Source organism: Schistocerca nitens, chromosome 5 (genome assembly GCF_023898315.1).
Source record: "Schistocerca nitens isolate TAMUIC-IGC-003100 chromosome 5, iqSchNite1.1, whole genome shotgun sequence".
NCBI lineage: Eukaryota > Metazoa > Arthropoda > Insecta > Orthoptera > Acrididae > Schistocerca > Schistocerca nitens.
This window is the reverse complement of record NC_064618.1, coordinates 176311644-176322466: the sequence shown is the minus strand read 5'-3', so window position 1 is coordinate 176322466 and position 10823 is coordinate 176311644.

Here is a 10823-nt window from a genome sequence, read left to right as displayed (position 1 = left end):
AGTACTGGGGAATGAGTGAACGACTCCATAAAAAAATGGAAGCTGTTAACAATATGAAGATAAACTGCCAAAAAGACAAGGCGTATAAGCCAGGAGGGAGAAGAAGTCACTGAAGATCTAGGAAATGATGTACATGTAGACAATTTGGAACAATCCTCAATGTGAACTCGGAACAAGTCTAAACGACGAAGCGGAAAGAAAAATTTGATCCTCAGAAAGGGATATGGTAGTTAAATGCAAAATTCAGCCGAAAAAATGGTTCAAATGCTTCTGAGCACTATGGGACATAACATCTGAGGTCATCAGTCCCCTAGAACTAAAAACTACTTAGACCTAACTAACCAAAGGACATCACACACATCCATGCTCGAGGCAGGATTCGAACCTGCGACCGTAGCGCAAAATGCAGCTCATAGCTAGCTGACGCATGTCTTGTATGTGTCATTAAAACTTGTATGAACTGTAAACTCAAAGTAGGAAAAGTATTTACCACAGATACCCCTAAACCTGTCGACGTCAGTTGTCATTAACTCCCTCGATTTTTTACAATCTATGAGTCGAGGTTAAAAATTCTAAGGATGATCGTAGCACTGGTCACTGAAGAATCGATTCTGTGAGACTCTCAATTGTGACTAGCATTCTTCTCAAGAGTAATAAAAGTATTAGAAAAGAACGTGAAAATATGCTAAAAAATCATTTGTTATGCTTGCAGAGTCATAATTCCCGGACTAGAAGATGTTGTGTTGTCGTACGTTCTTCCCTTATTCGTCTTGGAAGTAAAAATATGGAGTGTCCATGAAGTGACCAAATCACAGTACATTCCCCGAATAAAGCGCCTATTTGCTGTAGGGTGAGAACTGCCAAGTGTGACTGACACTTGACCAAATTTTAATTAAATTTTGATATACGTACATTAATTTGATGGATAAATAACTAAAGATCAACGACTGTAGAAATGCATTGTATGGGAATCAGAGCCGTTAGGGAAACCGGAAAGGAAGAGAATGGAAGAGTTAGACTCGGGGTCTATAAAAATGGTTCAAATGGCTCTGAGCACTATGGGACTAAACTTCTGAGGTCATCAGTACCCTAGAACTAAAAACTACTTAAACCTAACTAACCTAAGGACATCACACACATCCATGCCCGAGGCAGGATTCGAACCTGCAACCGTAGCGGTCGCGCAGCTCCAGACTGTAGCGCCTAGAACCGCTCGGCCACTCCGGCCTGCCGAGGTCTATAGAATGGCGTTGAAAATTCTGTGATTTGATAACAAATGACGAGGTTCACTGCAGAATCAGGAAGGTAAGAAATACAGACGAGAAGAAGGGACAGGAAGATAGGACATGTGTTAAGACATCAGGAAAACTTCCATGGTATTGCAGGCAGCAATGGAGGGCCAAATCTGTAGAATAAGACAGAGACTGGAATTTATCCTACAAGTAACTATGGGCTTTGGACACGTGTACTGCACTCAGATGAATACCCAGGAGAGAAACTCATAGCGGGTTGTAGACAGTAGACATACTAAAGCGAATACTGAACCACCTAGTTTAGCATGCGAATAGCAAGTCACGTGTGTGCAGGCGACACAGCTTGCAAACACAGAAAACTGTGGAACAAAAGTGGTTGTATCACGTAACTAATCCATATGTTTCGTCCGCCGTAGAAAAACGCTCCCTAAAATACTTCAGTGATGGAATTGAGATTAACGTTGTTGGAGTGTGGTATTATGTTTTAGTGTCAACATAGAAGCGATCTACTACCTAGGCTATGTTTGTAACACGAAACTTAACACATCTCCTGCACAACCTTCAGAAATGTTTAGAAGGAATTTCACTGTATATCTGCTACTTTCACTCGGTGATTTCACAGAAACTAGCTAAGTATTATGCCCTCCAAACAGTAAGCCTTCTATGAGGTTCCCTTGCTTGTAAAATAAACGTAGTAAGTTGATATTTCATCCCATTTATTACGTATTAAGACCCGCTCTGACACACAACCGGTTTGCCAGCATTTGGCTAGAAAGAAACGAGACATCCATGGGTCGGACATCCAAAAACAGACCTGTTCTACTCCTTGCAGGATTAAAAACCTGGAAAAAACGCTCAAAAAGCCCTCAAATAGTTTAGCCTTCATAAATATGTATCATTCATTTGTCCTCGTGCAGTAGCATGAGTCCCATGTTTACGTTTAGTTCTTGCGCTGTTAAGAATTTAGCCCCCCACCCCCCTCCTCCCCATTCACACACACGAAAACGTAGCCTGTATGAGTTAATGCTTAATGCATTTGAATTTAGTAAAAGTATGTGTCAGAGTGCAGACATGAGAGAGTACATAATTATAGTATCGTAATTTATCTTTACGTAGCTTCATTCCTGTTAATTACTGCTGAAAACTGCTCCCACACTCAAAACCTACAATTACAGGATTTCCTTCTTTAACTGAATAAATAAAATTACGAATGTACTCTGCTAAATTAGTACCAGTTTATTTGAAAGACATAATTCAATTATCTATATTGTAAACAGCTCATATTTCTCTACTTATTCGTTACATTCAAAAGACAAATTTTTTTATAATTAAAAGTACGCAATAGAAATATGCAGAAGCCGAAGAAACCTTCGAAAAGTGAACCAAACATTTGAAGCTGCACACAGGATGGGCAAATTCCCAAACGCATTTTCTTCAAACAATGTGCAATAAAGGATATCTGTTTTTTCCTTTTAACTTTCTTCTTTGCTGCTTTGAGATCTACTTGTTTCTTTCCTTCACTTTTTTAAAATATTTGTTCTTCTGTATACTGCAGTTGCCGAGAACTAAGAATTATTTCACTTTTGGACCAAAAGAGGTTGATTTATGTTAATCCATTATTATTTCGTTTTCTCTGATATCTGCCACTCACTCAAGTTCCTTCCCATTGCACAGTTTTCCTCCGTTGCGTTTGCATCTCCGGTCTTCCGTGAGTGTCAGCTCTACACTTTGCCTCGGCTTTAGCTTTTATTTCCCAAAAGGAAAAGTTTTTAAGAGGGTTGGGAGGGGTATGGAAGGGGGAGGGGGTTGGTGGAGAGGAAGCGGCAGGGTGTTTCTGGTGGAGCGATCTCCGCCAGCGGTGGTGGAGATTTGTAAGCAGCAGAAACAAAGATAAACGCTGTCGCGTACTTCTTCCGCCCTCGCGTCGGATTGGGGTCGGCGTTTTAAGGGAACGAGACTGAAAGAATCGTTGCGACTCGAGCGCTCATCGGACTAAATGCGTCGCGGCTCCCACGCGGGGTTGGGTCGCGAGGGCAGAGGGTGGAGCGGAGACGCCTCAGAGGCCGCGCCAGCGACCGGGGTCTGAATGGCGAAGCCCCGAGCACGCTCAGCAGCAGACAGCACTCACAGGGAATGCGGAACGCCAGGTACACGGCTCCGGGAGGTCCTTGGAAAATCGGAAGTACACCTTTCCCGATTTTAATTTTCGCATACTTACCTGCCACGTTTGTCTTAAACCAGTCAGCAGTTCCCGTTAATTGGATATTTCCGAAGTGTAAATTATTCGTTTATTGTCTTTGTTGAAATTAAACATTCAAATGAAGCAGCCATATAAATGTTTGTAAGACTGCAGCACAGTCTGAAGCTGAAAATACAAACATAACAAACAACGTAACGAGCTAAAAACATTAATATTTTTGTCCTTGACGCGTTTCGGAGTCTTTGATTCATCATCAGAATCATTTCCGGCGTTTAGACTCGGACAGTACTCCTACATGAGAAACACCGGCACTAATTCATAGGGTGGAGCAAAGCCTCCGGAACTATTCATAAGCAAACAAATACGTTTAGGTACTGATGCTCATCATTTATAAAGTCTGGCTCTGAAACACCCTAAGAAAGACTTTCTTGTGTAAAACATGTCCAAAAAGTTAGTTTTGAGGCCGTCATGTAGAATCAGATGATGTAAGCATTGTTGTGAAACTAAGGATAGATGTAGAAAATAGTAATTTTTTTTATTTTTTATGAAGGTTACTGACTGATTTTGCACAGAAGGACCAGCTATAAAATCTAAATAAAAGCCTCATTCAGTTGTGTCGTTTCAGAATTATCTCACCTCCTCTTAACTTTGTACATCAACAAGAAAAGTTAAACAAGATAGAAAGTTCTATATTCTTATGCATTTATACTGATGAAAACGTAAGCAGGAAGACCATAGAGGATAACTGCGAAAACGTTTAGGCTTGGTTATTTTTTCTGTAAAAATAATTGTGGACTTTGAGGGTATAGGAATCAAAAATGGCTCTGACCACTATGGGACATAACTTCTGTGGTCATCAGTCCCCTAGAAACCTAACTAACCTAAGGAAATCACAAACATCCATGCCCGAGGCAGGATTCGAACCTGTGACCGTAGCGGTCGCGCGGTTCCAGACTGTAGCGCCTAGAACCGCTCGGCCACTCCGACCGGCTATAGAAATCTCTATGTTACCGTATTTTGATTTTCGTTCACTGATTGCTTATGGGAGAATATTCTGGTGTAACTCCTCGCTTACGAAAATTACTTAAACATGGTTGAAATTGGTCTGAGCACTATGGGCCTTAACATTTGAGGTCATCAGTCCCCTAGACTTAGAACTACTTAAACGTAACTAACCTAATGACATCACACACATCCATGACCAAGGCAGGATTCAAACCTGCGACCGTAAAAACAGCGCGGGTCCGGACTGAAGCGCCTAGAACCGCTGGGCCACAGAAGGCGGCTGGAAAAATTACTCATTCCACAAAATAATGTAATTAGAATTATGACTGGGATTCACATACATACATATTGCAGTCCTCTCTTTAAGTAGCTGGACATGTTAACCACAGCCTCACGGTTCTGTAATTCATTTATGAAATTTTTTACGAACAATCAATCTGAATTTGAACAAATGAACACTACAGTACGTTTGAAATTACGTCTGTCACTTGGCGCTGGAGTGTTGCCACATTGGCTATCGCTCAGTTAAGGGCAACGCAAAACGCGGCGGGTCTTTTTTCAAGTGCTGAAATGCTGTCCATGTAACGCAGAGCAACGCCGGAAGCTGCCACCGTCAGGTACGGCGGGAACGTGATATACTCTGTCCACAGCTGATTTTAAATCTCCATTAACTGGACTGCGGCAGCCAACGCGTTTTGTAGCCCTCAATTTGCACTCGTGTCCTAACCTAACCACAGCTTCTCGATGCTCAATTTATCCGAGAAAACGGCGGTCAGCAACCTGCAGCACAACTGTCAATCACGCTTACTTTGCACACGGCGATTAAAGCTGATCTGTACCAACACCAGCAAACCCAAGACAGAAACAAATTTAATTTTGGCGCTAAGAGGTAACTACAACACATCGCTTCTGCTACGCGGGCTGACGCTATACCGATCTCTGAGCAGTCCTGGTTGGAACTCATTTACGGGTTATAAGCTACACAGGCAGATTCCAATAGAAAAAAATTCTAAAAAGGAAGACAAATAAGAGCAAACAAAAAAGTCAGTATGATGATGTAAATTGTTCCGACGTAAAGTCAAGCACCGGCACCCCGGTCAGAAACGTTAAAGCGGAGAGGGCTTTGAAGAAGACGTCAGACAATAGTACGCTGACTGACCCCTCTCTAGGACGACACCGAGGCAGCAGCGGCCTCTGGGCGAAGAGAACGTAAGCACCGCGCCACCTGGCCACGTCTCAATAGAAGACTATCCGTTCTACCAGCTCTGCAGCAGTGGCTTACGAACTGTCTAACTTCACTTTTATAAGAAGTTGTCTATACTGACGAGATTTCTTGTTTCTTTTTTTTTTTTTTTTTTTTTTTTTGTCGCCCATTGCTTGCGACAAGTACTTGTAAATTCTCAAAGTTAAGTATTGGCATTTATCTCACTGTAATAAAAATTCATTAATACTACGAGGTGCATTCAAGTTCTAAGGCCTCCGATTTTTTTTTCTCCGGACTGGAAAGAGACAGAAACATGCGCATTGTTTTAAAATGAGGCTGCGGTCATTGTCAACACGTCCCAGAGATGGCAGCACCGTACGGCAGATGGAATTTTACCGCCAGCGGCGAGAATGAGAACTGTTTTAAATACTTAAAATGGCGACGTTTTCCTTACTTGAACAGCGTGCAGTCATTCGTTTTCTGAATTTGCGTGGTGTGAAACCAATTGAAATTCATCGACAGTTGAAGGAGACATGTTGTGATGGAGTTATAGATGTGTCGAAAGTGCGTTCGTGTGTGCGACAGTTTAATGAAGGCAGCACATCATGTGACAACAAACCGAAACAACCTCGGGCTCGCACAAGCCGGTCTGACGACATGATCGAGAAAGTGAAGAGATTTGTTTTGGGGGATCGCCGAATGACTGTTGAATAGATCGCCTCCTGAGTTGGCATTTCTGTGGGTTCTGTGCACACAATCCTGCATGACGACCTGAAAATGCGAAAAGTGTCATCCAGGTGGGTGCCACGAATGCTGACGGACGACCAAATGGCTGCCCGTGTGGCATGTTGCCAAGCAATGTTGACGCGCAACGACAGCATGAATGGGAATTTCTTTTCGTCGGTTGTGACAATGGATGAGACGTGGATGCCATTTTTCAATCCAGAAACAAAGCGCCAGTCAGCTCAATGGAAGCACACACAATCACCACCACGAAAAAAATTTCGGGTAACCGCCAGTGCTGAAAAAATGATGGTGTCCATGTTCTGGGACAGCGAGGGCGTAATCCTTACCCAATGCGTTCCAAAGGGCGCTATGGTAACAGGTGCATCCTACGAAAATGTTTTGAAGAACAAATTCCTTCCTGCGCTGCAACAAAAACGTCCGGGAAGGGCTGCGCGTGTGCTGTTTCACCGAGACAACGCACCCGCACATCGAGCTAACGTTACGCAACAGTTTCTTCGTGATAACTTTGAAGTGATTCCTCATGCTCCCTACTCACCTGACCTGGCTCCTAGTGACTTTCGGCTTTTTCCAACAATGAAAGACACTCTCCGTGGTCGCACATTCACCAGCCGTGCTGCTATTGCCTCAGCGATTTTCCAGTGGTCAAACCAGACTCCTTAAGAAGCCTTCGCCGCTGCCATGGAATAATGGCGTCAGCGTTGTGAAAAATGTGTAAGTCTGCAGGGCGATTACGTCGAGAAGTAACGCCAGTTTCATCGATTTCGGGTGAGTAGTTACTTAGAAAAAAAATCGGAGGCCTTAGAACTTGAATGCACCTCGTAGTTGCTTGTATTGTCTAGCAATCCGAGCAAGCAGGTTTCCCAGGCACCCCACACTTGCCAAGTGGGCAGGATCAACACAAGTGATGCGACAAAATATTAACATTATAGAAGCTTTTTTATACAGCAGTATTCAAAGGACTGTGACTGACGCCCGAACAACGGGCAACTGACATGCATCGGGACTAGAAAATACAGAATGATAATGGCTAGGCATTAGCCGAAATCTGGATTTGTCAAATAAAATATGCAAAAGAAAGGACGACTGATTGCTGCGCTCTATAATTTATAAATATCTGAATTTTGTTGCAGAGCTCAAGTACACTCCCTGCTCTGTCATTCATACTACAAAGCCCATATTCTCCCGTCATCCTACCTTCTACTCCTTCACCTATAGCAGGATTCCAATTCCGCACGACTATTAGATTTCCATCTCCCTTTACGAACTGACCTAACTGTTCAGGATCCTGATGTACTATCTCTTCATCTTCAGCGTGCACGTTGGGATGCATTCCAGAAGTATTGTTGTCGGTGTTGGTTTACTGTCGATTCTCTGTCTCACGTTTCTGTTCATAACGAATCCTACGCTGGTTATTCTACATTCGTTATTATATTTTCTGCTGCTGTTGATATTACCGTACACTCGTTTGACCAGAAATCATTGGCTTCTTTCCATTTCACTTCACTAGCGACTCCTGTAGCTAGATTAAGTCTAAGTATCCCGCTTTCAGATTTTCTAGCACCCCTCCCACGCTCAGACTTCTGTCATTCCAAGCATCGACGTATAGAAATGACAGGTAGCGGAACTGTTTTCGAATTTATATAAAAGATGTTTCTGCTTACCAATGCCTAATGTAGTGTACAGAAAACCTTCAATAGTGGTTTGTACAGAAATAGAACGGAAAATAGGCGTTGTGTAGCGATACCTTGAATAGAAATAGGGATTTGTATAGAAATAAAAAGGAAGATGGGGGTGATGGAGCGATAAAAATACTTTTACATTTATGTACAGGGCGTTTGAATATCTTGACACTAGACGTCTACGTTAGACAGATCACGCCAAGTACAACACATTTGGTTGAGACAGAATGTTCGCTGACACTTCCCAGTGACGTTAAGTGTCCTTTGGTATTCGCCGTCCCAGAGATGATGAGATTTCACAAGGCTAGCAGGGTCTGCTAACTAGGTTCGCAGCCTTCTATCTACCGTATTAAACTGACAGTTACTTTCATTAAGAAAACCGTTGGAATGAGTGTCTCTTAGCGGAGAAAGATAGTTCAGAATCACGTAAGGAACTGAATGATTGGCGACATACACTACATACTAAAGCTGCAGAGTACCTACGCTTTGTCACTTCTCAGCAGCATAACCAGTCTTAAAAGACATTTAAGTGTATTGTCTCTAACAAAAGATGTTCCCAATGTTGTGATCAATCACCTTACGACAGTTGTCGTAAACAGTGTTTGTGTGGGTTTACTTTTGCGATATTCCTAATCGTAACCTTTATCTGCCGGCCGGTGTGGCCGTGTGGTTCTAGGCGCTTCAGTCTGGAACCGCGTGACCCTTACGGTCGCAGGTTCGAATCCTGCCTCGGGCATGGATGTGTGTTATGTCCTTAGGTTAGTTAGGTTTAAGTAGTTCTAGGGGACTGATGACCTCATATGTTAAGTCCCATAGTGCTCAGAGCCATTTGAACCATTTTCGTAACCTTTATCGTGAGTATGGTATTTCGAAGAAGTAACGAAAGTAAATTACTAAGAAAATAAGGTTGACGTACCATCGATGGCGCGATCATCATAGACGGAGTACAAGCTTAAATTAGGCAAGGACGGATAGGAAACCAGCTCCCGACATTCGCCACAATCAGTCAAGAAACCACGGAAAAACGTATTTCCGATCACAAGTCAGGGGTACGAATTGCAAGTTCTCTGCTTCAACAATTGTCACACATCTTCTCGTGTTGGAAAGTTAAGTATCATGCTCGAAAACGTCTCAGTTTAACTAGTAACTGCATCCAGAACAACGATTATAATGCGGTAAACTTTAAGATATAAAAAACGCATAGAAATATTGATGTTGCCGTTGACCTGGTCAATTACTACGCGATCGCTTCTCTTTTATATATGTTAGGTCCCTGTAAAATTTTTCATGCCTACATGAAGCATCTTGCTTTTTTTGCTGTTCTGTGTCTCAGTACAGGAAAGATTAGACCGCTCCTAAACAAGGATAAAACAAATTCAGTTTTCAGGATCAGCTTATCCTTGAGACCCAGATTGCAGTATATTTACCTCCAACGATATGAAATGATCAGCGAATGCACTATCATTACCATGAAAGGTTTCATTTCCAGTTAATGCACAGCTTTGTCGCCAGATGCTTCTGAGACGCCATTCTGCAGGAAAAATTAGACAACTCATGAGGACTGAGGAGGTTGATTTAGGCCCCAGGACGGTAGTGATATGCAACAGCCAGTACAGTTTTGTCAGAGAGACTTCGCACTATTGGGCGGCGCCGTATATAACACTAGACTTCTTTCCGCCTGCGGTATCATGAGAATCAGTAGTAGCAGAATATGATCTGGAAAAGGGACATCGATTTGCCCTCGATGAGACATGTGTTATTAAACGGTAAATGGTTTCTAGGACAGCGATATAAATGAAGCGACTGAGCCAAGAATAGCTGGTGACAGCCTCAATAAAGACGGTGGTGTACAGTCCGGTACAGTTTGGGGGGGGCGGTCATCGGACGGCTGAAGAGGCTGCGACAGATGCTAAACAAAACATTACCTTTTATGGCGCTGAACTGGGCACCAGCGACGTCACAGACGGTAGCACAGCTATTTAAGGGCAGCAACAGCAGTCACATGACAGTCACCACTTGACAAAGGCCTCGGAGGCCTCGGCCGAAAGCTCGCGGGTATTTAACCAGTGTATGCGGTTATAAGTTAGATCTGTCAGTGTATATCGACGTGGGAACAGTCATTCTTGCAACTTTTCATGCATTCTGTCACAAGCCGTCGTAATTCACTGCAGCAACTGGAGCTTGTAAATCTTCGACAAAGCTTTATGTGCAGTTTGATTGAATTACTATTTCAATTTCAGTACCTTTAACCTAAACCATTTGTATTGGTTCGTTCGTACAGTGTACAACAGCATTAAACAGTTCCAAATAAACTTTTTGCTATCGTTAATTAAGTATCGATATGTTCGGCATGTAATACAGTGTGTATGACCTGTGACGCAACCTGTAACTGAGCAGTCTTGCGAAGGGAAAGGAGTAAAGCTTAGCAGACTCAAGAAGGGCCTGGAGTAAAGGATGATGAAATTGAGTATGTTCGTATGGAGAGATAGGGGTAAAGAAACAAGAAGTTAATTATGCTGCTATGGTGGGACCGGAGTGAAGAACGAAGAAGTTGGACATGCTGCGCCCCCTCTCTGAAGATTAGTAATGAGTTTAAGTACCATAATGATGTAGTGGTAGGTTTTGATGCTGTTAACAGATTGGGGTAGCTTCACCAACATAGTATAGAGCTGCCTGTTAATACGTTTTGCAATGGGGTGGGTCTGTAAGATTAAGTGCTGAGCTTGTGACAAGAT